Source organism: Venturia canescens, chromosome 4 (assembly GCF_019457755.1).
Source record: "Venturia canescens isolate UGA chromosome 4, ASM1945775v1, whole genome shotgun sequence".
In the NCBI taxonomy this organism is placed as follows: domain Eukaryota; kingdom Metazoa; phylum Arthropoda; class Insecta; order Hymenoptera; family Ichneumonidae; genus Venturia; species Venturia canescens.
The window spans coordinates 9,475,118-9,494,757 of record NC_057424.1 but is presented as its reverse complement, the minus strand read 5'-3'; the positions used below and the strand labels follow the sequence as shown (position 1 = coordinate 9,494,757).

At 44.2% G+C, this 19,640-nt stretch overlaps 1 protein-coding gene across 1 annotated transcript in view; it reads left to right on the top strand.

Moving 5' to 3' along the window:
* Positions 1-19,640, top strand: part of LOC122409556 (zinc finger protein 768-like) — a 106,737-nt gene that overhangs the window by 46,898 nt on the left and 40,199 nt on the right. The window contains exon 2 of the mRNA XM_043417225.1: positions 7,611-7,676. The gene's annotated coding sequence lies outside the window, so the exon portion shown is untranslated. The remainder of the gene's footprint in view (positions 1-7,610; positions 7,677-19,640) is intronic.

Here is a 19,640-nt window from a genome sequence, read left to right as displayed (position 1 = left end):
AAAGCGTGGAAATAAGAGGGAAAAAGGGTGCGGCGAGGGGAGAAGAAAGATGAGGAGATAGAGAGAATGTTATTGCATGCACATGCGTAAATGTATAAGGATAGAGAAAAGTTCTCTATGGTTGGCAAGGACGAAGCGAGCAAGTTCGCAACCTTGCGTGGAATTCCCCACTTTACTCTCGGCATGCTTTTCTTGTGAAGAAGAAGAGGCGGAGGAGGAGGAAGGGAAAGGGGTGAAAAAAGAGTTATAAAAAGGCACGTCGAACGAGTAGGATGCGCAGAGGCACAGAAAGAACTCGAGGGAAAATAAAAACTTGATGAAATTGCAGTACTTCGGAGGCTCATCGAAAATCAACGTGAAAACGACACCGGCTTGAATTTTAAACAAAAAAACGCGCGTATTTCGTCGTCCCAAATATGAAGTAGCTCCCATAAAAATCTCAAACAAATAAAAATTCATTAAAAAATAACGAAAGAAAGTAAATTAATCAACTCCCACTCCAACAGATATTCAAACTCAGTGAATTGTGAAAACGATCAATTTTTTGTGCAACCGCATCATTTCCGGCAAGACACACCCACTTTTTAGCTCCATTTCTCTCCTCATCCCTCTCTATCATTGGCAATAACTGTAGCCAGTTAATTTTCCACAACTGTACTTTCAGTCATTAAGGTATAAAAAGTTCTGGAGCACATTCGCCTCAGCATAAATCCATCATCGGAAGATGGATACTGCAGGAGAACGAACGGCTAAAGTGGTTTGTTGCATCCTGTATTGCATAGCACCAGATCAAGCACTCAAGACGTTGCTACATAAACACGAGTGAATCCAATACAGAAATGCTCGCCTATCTCGCACTCCGTGTGATATATACGCTCATTTCTACGTTCAGCATGTAAAATTCATTTTTTTGTATACACACATCGATGCGCAACGCGCAGGGAGTACATAATGTGCGGCACACGAGGTGCAGTTACCGGTTAAGGATGAGCGAGCAGCGGCATTGGCTGAGCTACCGCGTTTCAAGGTAGTGGCAATTCGATCGGATCTTCATTTCGAGTTATCACTCATTTTTAACCTGAAGAAATTTTCCATTTCAACATTTTATCTGGAAAATACTTTTCTCGTTGGCCAATGGAAGTGCGCTGCCTCGCCCGAGTCCGAAGGACCCTCGTTCACGGGCACCGGGAAGCGACGGACTCGGAGAATCGTCGAGAAAATAGAACCACCTCAGCTACGGTGGGAAATCTCTATCGAACGATTAAAAAACTTTTCACGCGTGTCCGACGGAGATTCTCAAAGTTCCAGTGCCCTCGGCCACCGCCGATCGAGCCTTCGACCCAAATCCGACGAGCCTCGTTGCGGATAAGGATCATTCAAAGAGCATCAAAGTATCCCCTCAACTCGTGTGAATTTTCCCCATTCATCGACGTTTCACTTTTCAATTGGTGGCCCAAACTTTAAGGCCGCGAAAAGGCAGAATAAATGCTTCCACAATATTTGAAAACATTGCCAAATGCATCTTTTATATTCCTCCTCGAATTGCCCGTGTAATGTGCAAGCATTTGTGTTAGAATATCTACACATTTGTGAGCACTGGATCAACACCACCGAAGGCACTCCTCGAGCCGCGTGCTGGCCGCCGCCTCTCTCGCCACTTCGCCTCTATACCTACTCATAGATAATGTGTGCTGTGGGGGTAATGATGCTCCGGTCTACCCTCGCCTGGCCTTTCCTCGCCCCGCTCGCGCTCCCCTCCCCGTCTTCCCTTCATCTCTTCATCTCGTCTCCTCCTTATTCTCACCCTCTCGGCATTAGTGAGCATCTTGTGGCTCGTTCTCTGCATACACACGCAGCATTTGCCTACGAAACAGGCTGCGCGCACCTCTCCCAAGACGGGGAACGAGTACCTGCCGACGATATATGTTTTAATAGCTGCATCGTGTACGATGTAAAGCGATGCGAGAAAGAGGCAGACAAAAGGCAGCGGCGCGCTTTTATTCATTTTGTTTTCAAGTTTTTCTTCGCTTTACAATGTTTTTGACGTTTTTCTCTCAGTTCTGTTGATTCTACCATTTATTTTTGTGACTTTTCGATCGAGTTTACTGTGTCGCTTCGAGAGTTTAACGTCGCGTTTGAGTCGCTCATCGAGCTCCTGCTTGCTGACGGCGATTTAATCGGAAATTTTTGTTGTTTTTTTTCTCGAATTTGTTGAGGCTTCGATCGTTTTTGACTATTTCGTTTTCTGCTACTGCGGTTCATTGTTTTGTCTTTTCGAATCGATTAAAAAATACGAATTGACGCGAACGCGACTCCATTTTGTTTATCCAATTGATTATTTCCAGTTTGTTTAGCTCAAGTGACTCGTAAATAAAATTACGGCGGCTGTGATTCGCCGCCCTATTTCCTGCGGGTTTCCGCTCTTTTATTCATTTTCATACTTCCCCTCGGACGAATCGAGCCGAGTGAAACGCGCACCCCGTTGCTTCATCGTTTTCGCATCTGCGACATCGCGGTCTTGATGATAATTAACTCCCCGGCGATTCCTCCTCGAAACCTGCTCCTCGCCCCAGCGATAGGGACTCGACTCTTGTTTCAAAAACCGATCTGCACTTTATCGCTTAGCGGTTTCAGCTGATCCTGAATTCCTGGAGATTCGGGGTGTTGTTCCGCGCGTCAAAATCCCAGCAGGAAAAACAAATTCGTATTTGCGTCCACTCGAGTATCGAAGTTTCTTCGTGAAACAACGCGATTAATCGGTCAAAATGTTGGACGATATTTTTCTAAATATATTTCCTCCGGTCGAGCCACTATTTTTTTAAATGCACACACAAAAATGCGCATCATCGCATCGACTCCATTTTTATTTTTACGCTCGCGGACACGGACGCATGTCGCCAGGAGAATCCGATAGCACAAAACGGGTGGAGCTGTGTTCTTGTAATGCGCTGCGGCGAGCTGGTAGACGAGATCGTTCCGTGAGTTTGCAATTTCTCTCGCATTTATAACGGAGATCGTCCACGTTGCATCAAAATCTTTTGGTTATTTTGTGGGGGTTAACCATCATTTATTACCTGGGCAAAAGAGCAGCGGGCGTTTCCTCCGATTGGCAGGTTAAAAAGCAACTTTTTTCAACGAATCGTCCAAAATCGTCGCTCGCTCCCCGAACCCTACGTTCGTCCAAACTGAACGACTTTGCCTACAGTTTTTTAGTGTTGTCGACGTTGAAAACGGGAGAATCACTCCGACGAGTGACGTCACAGGAATATAAGAAACATCTCGCGGATGCCACTCGTCACGCAATCCCGCTGGAACGAACCGTTAGAACTCGATAAATTAAAGATTTAGATAAACCGAGCGTCGAAACACAATGGAGAAGCTTTTATCGAGACAAAGTGTTGCTCGATAGAGGCGTATGTGCATCTCTCGGAGCACAATGCTCTTCGGCGTGCATTTCACGACCGTATAAGCCGAGTATTTCTTTCGTATCACCACGATGCGATCCGCCAGATTATTTCCGATGAATCTACTTGATAAAATAGAACCTCGTGAAAGCCTCGACCCGAAGCATCGCACTGACGAGAGTTGGAACTCTTCCAGCATGGAGAAAGAATACTCGCGGACTTTGGGCATTCTGTTCGTGATCATATGGGCAAACGTACGTTTGTAGTGGCGCATAAGAAGACGCACGTCGATTCCCACCACTTCCCTGCAACTGTTGACATCAAATTTCGAGTTTTAGGCTGTTTTTCATGGATAGAAAGACAATAAAGCTCAAGTTTGCAACGTTGGAGTCTTTCGATTGTAAAACATCGTGGCTGGACAATCGAAAAATTTTTCCATCAGTTTGCAACGATGCTGAATAATTTGTTTGCGTACAACAGCGAATCACGTTCTCCATCAGTAACTTCCCTCGTCAAAAGCGTGCTCCGCAATAAAAAAGTAATACGACCACGAGGTATAAACGTTTTATCAATTATCCTGATAATAATAATTAATAGGAGATACGACGAAGAATTTCTACCGTGATCTCGGATCATCGCACAGCAGGATGTGGAGCTCGTTGACCATCTATTTATTAATGACATAACTGCTGCCGGTACATCGATGCACGATAATTATTCGCCAAGAAACTTGACTTATGATTAAGATCTGGTAGACATTCGAGAACATCCTTCGTACCTTTGACGTTGATCAATTCTCATACGCCTTGTAACTTCTAAGGTAGTTCAGGCACGAAACAATTTTCTTATAAGAAAATCTTGAAATTTACACAGTTTCAATGGCTAACGGGTGGTTCAGATATGAAGACAAATACACAGGTTTACAGGGACTTATATGCGTAAAAACAACGAATGAACGCTTCTTACGAAGTTTATGAAAAACGTACACAATAACAATTAAGCATGTAACGAAGGTCTGGGAAAAAATTCGAGGCGATTGTCTTGCCAGTACTAAAAATATATTACCTTAAAGATCGAACGAAATTGGTACCGAGCACTCGTTTCATTTGCATATTTCGGCATTTCGATTCTTCTTGGCTTCGCCCATTCCTGTCGCAGTTTTCTGTCTTTTTATTAAAACTTTTTTCTCGATCCATTTCCCGTTGTGTTTACCCTTCGCTCTCTCATGCGATTTTTCACACAACAAAACTACAGTATTTTGGGCAGGGACGAGTGAAATTTGGGGTTCGGTCAGTGATGGATCCCCGATTAATGAATAGCTTGTCATTTTATTCGCCAAAAGATAAGTTGAAAAAATGTATTTACAATTCCGAATTAATAATTCTGACACTAATTTAAAGTGATTATATTTTTAACTAGAAAGTAAAAATCGCTCCAATTTAGACACCCATGAAATACGATCTCTCGGGCATGAGCTACCTTAACCTCCTTCGTATTACTTTGAAACAGATAATAAAACGACAACACACAAGTGTATCAGCGATTTGAGTTTTTCCGACGGACGCACTCTTCGATTTTCGAAAATTTCTCTTTACCACCTTCAAAGGAAGCTTGGTCACCTCAATATTATCGTTTCCAACTAATCATCGTATTTTTCAAGGAATAAACATGAGAAGAAAGCACAGTTTGAGCGAAAAAATAACTCTGAAATCCAGCAATCAATTTTTTGTTTCGTATTATTTTCTATTTCAACAATTCACATACATAAAAAATGTTATAGAATCGTTGCAGAATAAAATTTTTCGTTGAACTCGGAAGCCAGAATACGAGCAAGTCGAAGAGAGCGGGTGAGGGAGAGCGTGACTCGTACATTGAGAGAAACAAAAAAATCTATTTCTTCATAGGTGCGCGCCTATGAAATCCGGCGGGCCAACAGAGATTCAGTTTTTTCATAATACGCTTCCGTCTTGTTTCGCCCTTCCCTCCCAATTTATCTTTTTTTATTCCTCCGATATTTTTGTTTCTGTCTGCTCTCAACGCGAGCAGACAGAAGGGTGAACGGCGCGTTTCCCCATATCATCGCGAAGCGTCCCGGTTCATGGGGATTCAGAAAATTTCGGTTGTTGAGCGCGCGGTGCGGGCTGTGCCCCTTCGATAGTCTCCCGCGCCCCGTTTTATCTTTATGTCTGTCGAACAAGAATTCATATTTCGTCGATGGATGGTGGGGATTCGAGGCCCGAGCCGCGCCGGAGTCAAACTTCCAGCCGCCCGTGTAAAATGAATCCTGCGAAACGAAATCCGCGCACAACTCGAGAGCTCCGACGCTCTCGAGCAATCCTTTTCCATTGAATTTCAAGGGAAATTCGATCCGAAAGAATTCTCCTCGCACGCTCAATTCTTCAAAGCAAAGAATCGTGAAATTATAACCCACCGGAGGATCCGAATCCGTCAATCTTCCTGATCACCTCAGGCTGCGATTTTACCTACGAAAAATTGCAACAAATTGGAAACTCCTGGCTGAAAATTTCCGAGCTCAAAACACCCTCCTCTTTCGTTATTTGCATTAGAGATGCCTCCACGAATAATGTAAATACGGAGGGTTCGGAAGTTTCGGCTACGCATACGTCGTGCCAATCCATCCGTTCACTCGAGTCCGTCTCTATCGATGTGTCTCCTCTCCCCCGGATCTGTACACGTACATAACGCGTATACAGAGATCCTCGAGTGCGTGTATAGATATTCAGGGGCATGTACAAATATAATAGGTAGTCGAGTTAGGGAGAGAGTGCTGCGGACGCTTCCGGACGTATGACTCTTCGATCTCCCTCTCTTCGCCCCTCTCCCTCGCTGCTCCCGTTCCTCATCTTTTTTTCGTGCTCGGAGTTTCTGGAAAAAAACGGTCCGAACAAAAAAGAACGTGGCCATTACGAATTTTGATTGGAAACGAGAGAACATATCGGTTGGCGGGTTGAACGAGAAAACACAGGAGGAACGAAAGTTTATACCGCAGATTGACTGTAGCTCGGAACGATGACTCGAGCAGTAGGAGCAGCAGTCGCGGAGCTCACACGCGCGCGCGCGCGCGCGCCCTCACTCTTTTAAATTTGATTTTTTCGTCCTTTTTCGTCGCGTTCGGAGCGGCGAAGCTGGGTTTCGTGTCGGCGCAGCATTGCGTGAAAGCGGCGTAGCGCACTCGTCCTCCACTTCAAATTCGTTTTGCGTATGAACCCGGTAGCCATATACGACTCCCGAACTCGGCGTGTGTGGGAGGCTGAACGAGCGATGGAAAAAAAACAAGCCGCGAGATCGGGCAAAACATTCTCGTACTTGCGCGCCGCTTGATTTTTTCGTCCTCGGTGACCGCGCCGAGGACGAGTTAACTCGAGCGAATCTCGAGAGGGCTGTGCGTGTGCACAGACTCCCAAAAGGACCAAACGGACGGGGAACAAAGAGGGCGGGAGGGGGCGGACTCGAACGGAAAGAGACTCGAGTTCGGAAAAAACACGGGCTTCGGATACGCGCTACCGGATTTAGGATACGATCGAACGGGGGGGGGGACGGAAAACCCACAGAAGCGGAGGGAAAAAGACGAGAATTATCGAGACCGAGAATCATTGAGGGTTCGCGCGGATGAACGAGGGAAAATGAGCTGGAGGCGAAAGAGTGCGCGGAGAGAAAGAAGGAAAATGGAAGGAAAGAGAGCAATAAAAGCGGCAAAATGAGCGATGACGAAAACAGTGCTCGTACGCCCGAGCACGTTGAACCCCGCGCTCTCGTACGCTCTGAACCTCGAACACCCCAGACGCCGGAGCGAAAGAGCGCACGACGACACTCGACGACCGAACTCTGTTACGCGGAGCGAGTCGAGTTGCTCGCCATCTTTTTAGTCCCCGGAACTGAGGAGCGCTGCTTTCATTTTTCGAGTATTTTCACTTCTTTGCCATCGGTTCGCGTGTTTTCTCTTAAATTCTCCATATTTTTATCATTTTGTCGAATAATTCACGTCCCAAAAAGTAAAAAAATAAAAAAAAAACCATTATGAACGATCGCGAAACTCGCTTAAAATTTACCCGAAAAAGTTCGACTTGCCGATGAAAAATTGAGCATGAAAACTGCACGAGTTGCGATGAGAGCAAAACGAAAAAACTTAGCTAAATAATAAATTTCGTTAATAATGATTTTCTCATTGTTCTCGTCTCATTTCAGAGGATCCCAATCGTGATAGGAATAATGGCAACAGCTGGCGGACTTTATTCACGAGAAGATAAATCGGTGAGTAAATTATCTTGGATTCGTTCCGGGAACGAATTCGTCTCGATATCAATAAAAGAGTATACATTTTTAAAAAATGCCCCGACATCGTCGAAAGTATCGAGCAGCGTATGAATACCGCACGACTCGATAACCCGAGATTGAAATTTCTTTCGAAACGATCATTGTAAAATTTTTATTTCCTGAGGCCCGGATCAGGTCCAAAGAAAAATTCATGCTCGCGCTAAACGAGCTCGAGTTTTTGGTGAAATTGAAAAATCTTTTTTTCCATGGGAATAGCAAGCTCGAGAGTAAAAATAATGAAAAAACGGAAATAAAAGGTAACTGTGATCGGTACGAAAGTGAAAAAAAAAACAATGTGGAAAAACAAAAGAGACGAGGTAGACAGAAATGGGGTTCGCGAATGTTACAATTCTAAATCCAAACAGAGAGTACGCCCCGCGAAAGCCTCCTCGTTTCTCTCTCTTCCTTTCTCCCAGTCCATCGGTCTCTAGCGCCCTCCTTTTCTCCCGCGCTTCGAAGAGAACTCTTGTTTTTTCTACCCCTCTTTGCCCTGCCGCGAGGCTCGCGGTACCGGGGCGCTGTCGTCCCTTATTTCTTGCCACTCTTCTCTTTCACCCGTTTCGTCCTCCCTTCGTTCAACCTCCCCATAGTTTCTCCTCCTCTTTTCCTCCCTCCCGCCCACTCTCCCTCGCAGCGCCGTTTCATTTCTTTTTTATCGGGGTAGAGAGAAGTTTGTTGACCTTGCATCGCGCCGCCTCGAAACTCCAAGAATATATAGACACAGAGAGGAGGACGGAGGTGTAGCGAAAGAGCGAGGCCCCGTTGCTCCAAGTCTCGTATATAGGACATGTTGCGTGCGTATAGACGACTTGGTCGTCGGGACGACGACCGAATATGCGGGGGCGACGTTGCTGGCTTGACTCGCACAGAGATTGGCAGCTCTCGCATTAATTGGCACTCCTCTTCCAGTGACCTTGGGCCCAAACAATATTTTATTCAAGGCGCAGCGTATCATTACGATTACGAAACTTGCTCGGAACCATTCCCCTCAAAATCCCAGCACATTTTGCTGCTTCGTTGCCGAATTTGGGCTCTCGTTGGCGAAATCGAGTCGAGCGCGTGTCCCAAGTCCTGCGAGTGATTTCCGTAATGGGCGATCGGGGAAAGAAACTTTACCGAAATCGTTTTCGGACTGGAAGTAGGCGAAAATTTTCAAATTTCACCGGCTCTCGTTCCGGGAGATCGGACCAATTCGATGGAATTTTATTGAGCATTAAACGCACGACTCGCACTATTTGTTGCTCCGAACGAAACTCCCGATGCGGTAGTTACGGAGCGTTTGTTTCACAGTGTCCCGTCAGAAGGGTAGTAAAAATGAATTAATTTTTGAGGAGATTGGCCTCAATGAAAGAAAGCGCACGCGGCAACGCGTGGGATTCTCATTCTCTTCGTTGCCAGTCACTGTAGCTTCGCATTTTTTTCCTCGGACTCAATCTCTCTCGCACGCACACGCACACGCGTACGGGCCGGGAATCGTGTCGAGACTTATATACGAATAGCTTCCAAAGGAAAAAAGCAAGAGACCAAGAGCGATGGAGCATCTCGTGCGGCCAAGAGGGCCGCACGAGCGCGTCAAGGGAAGGGATATGAATCGTGTGCTCTCTCTATTTTCTCTATACACTCTCGGCGGGGCGACGAACTTGAAGCCCGCCGGAGAATCGCACATCGACCGAATTACCGAGGACTTTGGTGCTATCCGGTGTCGCTCCTTTTCGTATTTTTCCTCCCCCCACCGTTTTTTTTCTTCCCGCTGTTCTTTCGCATTTTCTTTCCGACTCCTGCGCCTCACTTTTTTCCTCCCTCAGCTCCGCAGCTCGCTTGTTTTTTCCGCAACTTCCGACTTCGTTACGAGCTTGCTCTCTCAAAAATAACAACGACTATTTTCCCAAGAGTCCCCGGCACAGTTCCCTCCCGAGAGTCCCAGTTTCGCTCGCACTTTCGCTCGGGCTCCGATTGCCCGAATCCGCGATAAAAACCCCCGAACAATTAACACAAAATGAAAATATTCCACTTTCGCTCCAATTTCAAACTGACCCAAAGCTCGAGCGCACTCAAACCATTATTTGTACGTCCCCGTCCACACTGACCGCACGTTTCGGCCCAAAAACCATAATTCCCCGTCCAAAACGCGTGCTCCCCTCTCAAGTGTTACGGCGAACAGAAATATCTGTGGAAATTCGCGAGTATATCGAGTCAATGCGAAAAGTCACTTTTTATGGTTGGCGTTGAAGGGAAGTCAATGGGTCGTTGTAAAAGCTATAAATATTTCGTCAATGCTGTTACAAAGCCGCACGATCGCACACACACGCGCGCACACGCGTGCGAGCGTATATACATGTATCGTGAAGTACCAGACAGTCATCGCGCTTTTTCATTGACTGGTACGTGAGGGGAGCTCGATCCGCTTTAAACCAAGCGCAACAAGTGAAATTTCCTATTGAATCGAGAATACATGTGCTGCCGCATACATGTGTATGTAAATGTATGTACAGAGATGAACAAAGTGAACAATAAGGCCCCCCGAATTTTGCGTTTTCTATAAATATCGATACATGCCGCGGTGCGCTCTGCTTTCTACGAGGCGTTCCGCCCAAAACTACTCGAAATTTCGTCGTTTTCGATTCTCCTCTTCAACTGGAGTGCTCGCGAAAAAACATCGGTTTCATATTTTTTCATATTTCGAGTAGACATTTTTTGACCTGACACGAAATTAGTAGGAAAAAACAGCATTTTTAAACCTACTCGACATGAGTGCAATGTTCGAAAGACAACGAAATCGGAGGCCTCGTTCACGTCCCAGGGAAAAAGGAATAAAAAGTCTCAAAAGTGTGCGCAGAAGCTTTTGAATTTTGCACACTCGTCGATCGTTGGTGTGAATTCACTCACAATCCAGTCGCCATCCATCATTCGGGAACAGCTCGATGGAATCGGGTACGAAAAATGACGAATGTTCGATAAGCTGTGCGATGTGGATGTGTTTGATTGGAAATTACGGATTTTTTAATGACACACCTTGGCTTTGGAAATTCCACTGCAAAGAAGCCCATTTTAAAAATACTTTCCAAGCACCTTCAGCAATCTTTATTACACACAGTGATACTGATAATAAAACTTGAGACGAGCTTGGTGCAAAGTGGGCAACACATTTCGATGAGCCATTCCAAACGAAATGCCTGTTGCACGCGCAGTGCACGAATCAGTAGGTGAAAAAAGTGCGTGTGAATGAAGGGGAGGCTCGGATATTGATGTCGATGCGTTTACGTGCAGACTGTTACGAGAGGGTGGAGAAAACCTCGGTCATGGTCATCATCCATGAGAGTGGAGCACATGAACTCCTCCCCTTTCTCGGGCAACGTTCAACTCGGCTTCATCGGACTTTTGACTCCGTCCTTCTCGATTCTCGTGTCACATAAAACACGATGATAATATTTTTGTTTCGTTTTGAAAATATGATTCTTGTTTTTAGTAATTCGTGCACTACGATTCTACGATTTTTATATTGAGAACACACATTCAGAGTTGCGTGACAAATGTGTGTGCTTCGATTCCAGCAAATCCTTTATCATTCTATCCATATTTCACAGCTCGAATATTTTTTTCCATTGAAATATTATACCTACGAATATTTATGTGATAGTTCAACAATTGTTCATTGTTTTTGGTGCTTTTGTAAAGAATATTTTTGTAGAAATGTTTATCCGTTGAATGATTTGTGAATAAATTAATAAATGTCCGATAGCAAACAATGGTGTTCAGTTTTTGTCGATTTGGAACGTGGCTAAAGTCCAATTTTCAAATTATTATCACAATATACGACGCTGAAGTTTGCAACGTTCGAGTCCAACGAAAAAAAACATTTTTAACTGACCCATTTTTCATTTCACGAATCATTGACGCGTAGACCGAAAAACCACGAATTGCAGATCAAGCTGGTAACAGAATTGGAGAATTACTGGAATCGTTGGAGAGTCTTTTCAGATAATTTCGTTGGACTCGAACGTTGCAAACTTCAGTGTCATCAAAATTGTGTTTCAAACTCGTTTTATCTTTCTCTGTACGACGACACGCACTCGGCTGAATTTAACTGCGAGAATAAATTGAATAATGAATATTGAAAAATTCGATCTTCGAATAAAATGAAATAATACGCATGTTCGTGCTCAATAATGAATGAAATTTTAAAAACTCGAGGGCATCCGACTGGAGACGGGGCCTTAACGAAATGTCAGCGAGTTATCGCGCAACGGTGTTTGCCTCTTGCTCGCGCGTTCTCGGTCGCAGGCACATCTTGTTATGTTTTACACAAGTTTGCGAATCCCGCTGAAGCTCTCTGGAGAATCCGAGAGGAAAGGAGACGGAGCTCGAGTCGAAAGAGCCCGAGAGAGAAAGAAGCCCGGCGAGAAATTGCGCAGGGGATGATGCTGCCGGGTGGAAAGGGTAGCAAGTTACTTCTCTTGGGTGCCTCCGGAGATAACTCGAAATTGGGTCAGAAGCAGCAGTATAAGAGCTTCGAGAGTGTCTTCGTTGATATCCGGAGTTAAGAAGAGATGTGAGAATGAGAGAGAGAGAGAGAGAGAGAGAGAGAAAGGGGAAAACACGTATATATTAAGTAGCAAACTATTTAGTAGCAGTTAGTCTCCCTTCCGCTTGCTCGTACTCTCCCTCGTAGGTATTTAATAAATTCACTTTTATCTGACATTTTATTTTTTCATTACATCGACCTTCGTCGTTGAATCGGCGGGACGGCAGGAGTTTTCTTATGATTTCCTGATTAACAAATTTTGTTGGGTAATTTAAGACTCTCGTAAATGGAATCGTATTTTTTCTCGCTGCGTTAAGACTCGATCGTCACGTTTCTCATGTCTTTTTCGACGTATTTAAACGCGGAAAATACGACGCGTAGACACCTTCATAAAAATTAAAACAACATTTTTTTCTATTTTTTACAGAATCTAACAGTTTTCAAAGTGCCCGGAAAAAAGGAAAAGTAGTGATTAATCATTCTTATCGGAAATACAAAAACGCTCGTTGCTCGTTGTACACTTTCTGTTTGACAATTGTTCTAATTAAACATTTCCTTTCGTATGTTTTTATTTCCAGATTCGATTATTTTCAGATTTTTAAAATAACCTACCGAAAGTGACTTTTTTGAGTGCACGTCCAAACGAACTGGATTCGAAATTTGTCGGAGCACAAGTCAAAATTTTAATTATCGCCATTCGCGTGAGGAAATTTAATCCTTTGCATCAGAAATCACAAAGTTCTTATTTTGTCGTTCCCCCACTTTTTGAAAACCATTGTATTGAAACTTGGTGAAAACTCTCGAAAATCCGCGCATTTTCCGAAAGCCTCATTGATCGCTTTGCCACCGAGTTCGGACCTCTCGCGATCAAGAAGCAAGAACGAATCCGTGCGCATCGGAAACGATGAAGAAATGAGAGCGCGACAATGAAAAACTCAGTATTTCGCGATCGATCGCAACGAGTATATTTTCAAATCCTCGAAAAAAATAACGAACGCGCCCCATAAACCGAGTTATAAATATATCCTTTCATACATATTCGCTTGTATATCGGATCGTGTTCTCCGCGAAATGTTTCTCGTTGATCCACTTTCGGAAACCTGTTAACTGGACCCACGGAGCTGTGGAAGGGGCTGAAGAGAATACGGTTATGAAGTGGTTAGATCTCGTATTCTAGTAAAAGCGATCGCGAATATTTCGCACGATCTGCGTCATCGTTTTTTTTACAGCGAGAGAAATTCGGAGAATATAATGACTGCGATTGATCAGGCTTATTTGAACACGTGTGTAAAGAGGATCCGATGATGAGTTTAAATTTCGAAAAAAAATGTGAAATTTCTGTTTTTTTCTCATCATTGTCAAACAACGTCGATCGTTCTCTTTCTCTCTCCTTCAGCTTTCCTTCGTCCCTCCATAAATATATGATCTACCTCGCGAACGTAAAATTTATACGATTATTCAAAGCGAGCTCTCCAGAAGATAAAAGCTTCGTGGATAATCGGCAGAGCGTCGGAATAAACGTGAATAAACACTTTCCTTTTATTCCTTATGTATGTACGACCGATTAGGAAGCGATTAATGTGACTAGAACGGAGAGGGAGAAACGATCGCGATTCTCACTCGATCACCATCAAATTTCCGGCTTTTTAAGACTTTTGTTCGTCGCGTTTATTCTGAAAAAAAAGTGTTCTCGAAACTTCGTTTCGCGTGCGCGAAACGATTTTCTTTAAAAATTATTGAAATTTAGACGCAGAAAATCGGTTGTCGACTAACACGCATATCAAATTTTGAAGGGTTCGTCTTATCGGTCATTGAGATAAACGTGCTTAAATATGAAGAAAAATACACCGGTTTACAGGGACTATGCGTAAAAAATCGTTTACCTTTCCATACAACGAATGAACGCTTCTTACGAAGTTTATGAAAAACGTACACAATAACAATCAAGCATATAATGAAGATTTGGGAAAAAATTCGAGACGATTGTCTTACCAGTAATAAAGATATAATACCTTAAAGATTGAACGAAATTGGTACTGAGCACTCGTGTAACCTCACACATTTGCTTATTTCGGCATTTCGTTTCTTCTTGGCTTGGCCCATTCCTGTCACAGCCTTCAGTCTTTTAATTAATACTTTTTTCTTGATCCATTTCCCTTTGCGCTCTCTAATGCGATTTTTTACATAAAAAACTACAGTATTTTGGACAGGGACGAGTGAAATTTGGGGTTCGCTCAGTGACGAATCCCCGATGAATTAACGGCTCGTAATTTCATTCGCCAAAAGATAAGTTGAACAAATGTATTTACAATATCGAATTATCAACTCTGACATTAATTCAAAGTGATAATATCTTCAATTAGGAAGTAAAAATCGCTCCAAAATTTAGACACCCATGAAATACGATCCTTCGTCCATGATCTACCTTAAGAGTGTCTTTTCCCGAAGTTCTTCGTTTCGCGATTTTAATCATTCGTGCTTCTCGATCACGCGGTAAATGAAAATTCGAAAAAAACATCTCGATCCATGCTCGGAGGGATTATTTTATCATGAAATCTGTCGATTCTGTTCTCAGGCGGTGAGCATGAAATTTATATCTATCAGGTACACGGCATAGATGATTGCTGATTTATTCGTAAGATCCTGCCCCCCCCGCCGCCGCTCGTCTCTTCCTCTGCCCTCACTCTCTTGCCCCCTTTCCCCGTCCGTGGTACTCGCTCTTTATCGCTGTCAGCAATTCATCGGAGCATGAAGCGAGAAAGATAGGCTTCCGACATCGCGGTGGAGCTTTTCGCGCCAAGAGTTTTGTCCTGAGTATATATAAAACGTATCCTTGGCTGCGCGGGTATAAGAAGAAGCCGCGCGCGGTTTCTAACGGGCCTATCAAGAACACGGTGTGCCGTTCTCTTTTCCTCAATTTCTATACACATATAAACAGTGGAACTTTGATTATTTCGTCCGCGGCAATCCCCAGCCGTTTTCTGTTTTTTTTTTTTCCCCCATTAAACTTGAACTTGTGGAGAAAAGAGAAGAAAAAATGTGCCCGCACGCACATTGAAACTTTGATTGTTCGGCTCGACTACCGTCGACCTTTCGTTGAACTTTCATCGAGAAAAGACGAGAGTCTCGATCCGTCCGTACACAATCACCGGAACTTTTGTTTTATTACAAATTTCAAGCTGTCAAACGGTCTTGGATGATTTGGGGGTATGGTTGAAGCGCGAGCTTCATCGAAACTCAGTTTTTTCTCGCTTTTGACTAAATTTAAAAACCTTTCGATCACGAATCGAATGTATGAGAAAAAAAAAAAAAAAGAAAAACAATGAAAAACTCAACTCGAATTTAATCTCGAACAATTTTTCCATTGGTCACCCCCTCAAATCACTCTTTTTCTTAAAAATTTGAAAAATTGACCAATTTTTATTTCTCCGAAAATGCCAATGAAAATGAGACCTCCAGAAAATTATTTTTCCATTCCCACCCGGAAAATTCAACCAGGAATTTTGCTATTCTTGCGAGCTCCCATCAGCACGCGACACCTTTGAACCGATTCTCCTCCTCGCATCAGCAAGTCCTCCGAGTGCCTCGTTCCAACTCCTCGTTCACTTCCATCTCCAGCATAATCGAGAGACCACTGTATACGAATGTATATCGATATTGCTAGCGATGGAGAGATCGTTGCATTTCTCTCCGACAAACTCGCGAGAGTTAGATATAAATAGTCCCGTGGCGAACGCGACACAGAGGGCAAAGAACCACGCCTTGCAGCACACACACACGCACACACACACACACACTGACACGAATGTACGATCGAGACAAGTCAAAGCCATGATATTTCGCATCCCATGAGCCATTTTTGTCCTCATTATTCTATTTCGTATTTTCGTTTATCGAAAGTTCGATGAAGGTAACTCGATTTTTCTGTATACTAAAATGATTTTTGCTCCTCATCTTATAATAATAAACTATTTTTTCGTTTATCAGAGGTTTTTAATTCAGTGGTTTATTTGTAATAGACTAATAATCTGGTTTATTATAATTTTGAAAATTTTTGGTGCTCGTTTTAGAAGAATGAACTATTTTTTCGTTTATCAAAGGTTTTTAAGGAGGGTGGATCACGAAATTAAAAATACTCAGAATTTGATAAAAACTGGTGATAACATTCTTCAACATCGAGTATACGAATACCATTTTTTTCCAATTTTTTTTCCACATGGTTGTCGAATAATTGAGCGTAATCAAAGTTCTTGTGCACGAGATGTATAACTGTATACATGTAAACTCTGTGCTTATAGACGTGAACTTTAATGTTCAATTATTCGAGAGCTATATGCGGTAGAAAAATCTAAAAAAATTGATACTGTCTTATATATTTTTAAAGAATACATTTACCAAATTTTATTGAATTCTTATAATTTTGAAATTCTTCATATTTTTAACACGGTTTAGCATGGAAACATTGTATCGTCGCGATCCACCCTCCTCAATGCAGTGGTTTATTTGTAACAGATCAATAATTATATTAATTAATTTCGAAAAATGTTGGTAGAAAGAAATATACTTTTGGAGATTTTTCGACCGACAGCTCCTTACGGGTGTAAATTTTTTATTTAATTTGCACCGTTTCATCGACAGTTCGATTACGAGGTCGATCCGAGTATCGGTATTGAAAAGCAGCCGAATTTTCGTGATTAGTTTAACTTTTTTTTCAGTCGACTCCCATTTTTTGGTAGGTTAAGCATTCAGGTGGAAAATAAGAGTAGAATCGTTATACCGAAACAGCGCATTTGAATTTCGATACTTGCGGAAAAAAAGCAGAAGTTTCGTCGCCTCGCAATGATGGTGCAAACTTCGGTATGATAAAACGCAAAAGTGTGAATGAAAATAGTTGTTCTCGCTACGAGTCCGAACGGAACGTCCGTTCAACAATTCGTTTTAATAAAAGTGTTCAATTTTTTCTGCCGAAATTTCAGTCTTCTTTTCCAAATCTCGATCTCGTTCCTCGATGAGCGAGCTCCAGAAAAGATTTTCATTTTTTCAAACCGCAAAAGTTGTTCGAAAAGTCTCCTCAAAACCGATTCGACCTCGTCGGTTCCGGAAACTGGACATTTTGATCTCCCCCCGCGGTTTGAGGTTCGAAAAACTACCGAAATGTGAATAACTGGAGCGCGAAGATGGGGAAAAATGAACTGGCTGCGGGGTCCGAGCCTCAACTGCCAATCGCATTTCAAACTTGGCTAGATCGAGTCGAAAATAATAAGCATAAAGAGGCTGATATCCGCAGCTCGTATTTCCGCCGTTGAATACAATTAATATTAGAGCGATACAAGCCCGCGAAGGATCTCTCTTTCTTTGCGAATTCGAGAGCCGTATCGGTTGGCGTGCCGGACGAGCACGATCCTCTAAAAAAAGGGGGGCAATAACAACAACAACAAAAGTACAACAAAAAGCACCGAAGCGAATAGTGCGCCGGAGAACGGTAGATCTTTCGTTCTCTCGTCGTCTCTCTTTCGTGAGTTAGAGAAAGAGCAGGATTCTACGAGAGAGGAGATTGAAAAACGAGAGAGCCGGACCGGCATCAGCAGAGACAGAGAGGCACAGAGAGAGAGAGAGAGAGAGAGAGGGAAGAAGGGAGAGTACGAAAGATAGTGAGAAAAAGCGAGAAAGTACGATGCTCGAGGGGTGGCGAAGAGGAGGAGGAGGAAGAGGGGGCGGGCGGGTGGCATAGCCAGAGAGCAAAACCGGACGCGAAGCGCGGGAAGTGGCAGGGCAGCGTCGGAGCCGAGCAGACCAGACTCTGCTCTCTTTTTCTCCCCCCGTTCTCTCCTCGGTTCTCGCTCTCTTTCTCCCTTCTCATTTCTCTTTCGCTTGGTTTTTCTCTCCGGGATGCCCGGGCGTGTACCCACCCGGACCACCGGATAACGTGCAGCACCAGCAGGAAGAGCGACGTGCGGAGGATGAGAGGTAGAAAGAAGCGCGCGGCAAGAGAAAAGAGGCGAAGAGGCGGGGGCCGAGAATCGGGTGCTCGGATCCTCTCGAGAGAGGAGGGCCAGTGTGGGAGGACGAGGAGGGAAGGTGGAAAAAGCTCCGATGGCAGAGTAGTAGCCGGCTCGAATAGCGGCGTGGAACGACGAGGGACCAAGCACAAGAGGAGGATGAGGGCAAAAAAAGGGAGGGAGCCACGGCCAGGAGGAGCAGGACGGGCGGGGGGGCGGCGGCGGCTTCGGGGGTGGACTAGCGGAGCCCTGCGGCGTAGAGAGGCAGAAGGGTTTCCAATGAGCGACCATTTATCTCCCGGGGCATCCGCCGACGTTTTTCTTCGCCAGTGTATCGATTTTAGGTTTAGGCCATTACACCCGCCGCTGCCGCGTTACTAGCCGCTATATACGTCTCTCTTTTTCTCTCTGCACGTATACATGTACGCCATGCCCGATGAATATATGTCTATGTGTATATATATATAAATGATCCTGTACATGTCGCTCGTATTTCTTCTTTCTCTCTCGCTTGTTCGTTGGGGGTGCATCAGGTCTAGGTACGAGCACCCTCTATTCCTCACCCTCCGAGTCGGCACGTCAGTCCAACGTCCCCGGTAGAAGGTACATAACGTTCGGGCTCTTGTATCTGTATATATGCTTGTGTGGGGCTGTGGGGGTGTGAATATGTACGTATATATTAATGTATATAGGCATAGTCGAGCGACGGCTGCATCTGCGCTGTGAAAAAAACTCCAAACCTTTTCTCCGCACTCTCAATATACCTGTGTTGATATTCGATGTCGTGTTGGAGTAAAGGTGAGACGGGGAGAGAGAGAGAGGGAGGGAAGGAGCGAGGGCTTTTCATTCCCTCATCACCCATGCTGATATCCGCTGCCCGGGGCGTCAAAGTAATTTTTCCAACCTCCTTCTTGCCCCCCTTTTTCCTATTTTTCCTTTCTAGGAACGCTTTTTTTCCATGTCGAATTCGAGGACCTTCGCCGCGTCCTTTTTTAGTGAATTATTCGACGGGCGAACTTGGGACAGGTCGGGGACGCGGAACCCGGACGTTCCCTCTGGCCGAAGATGCGCTCCGCGGTTTTTCATCCGACTATTTGAATTTCCCGGACGAAGAGAATCCTGGGAAAAACAGAGTCGTCGCGGGGGGCTGAGAGCGCGGCGTGTTTCATATCCCGATGGAATTCCGTTAATTTGAGCCTTTCGTGTGTCAGGAATTGAATATTTGCTGGTGGTAATTTAATGCATCGAGGAATCAACGAGAGCGAAGCTCGCCCGGTTATGTTTAGAGAAAATGCAAACTTTTTGTTTCGTCGCCGTGGGAGACGGGGAGCTAAACTCAAATAAAAAGACGGAGCCTGGAGTTGAAATCGCGGCAGTTTC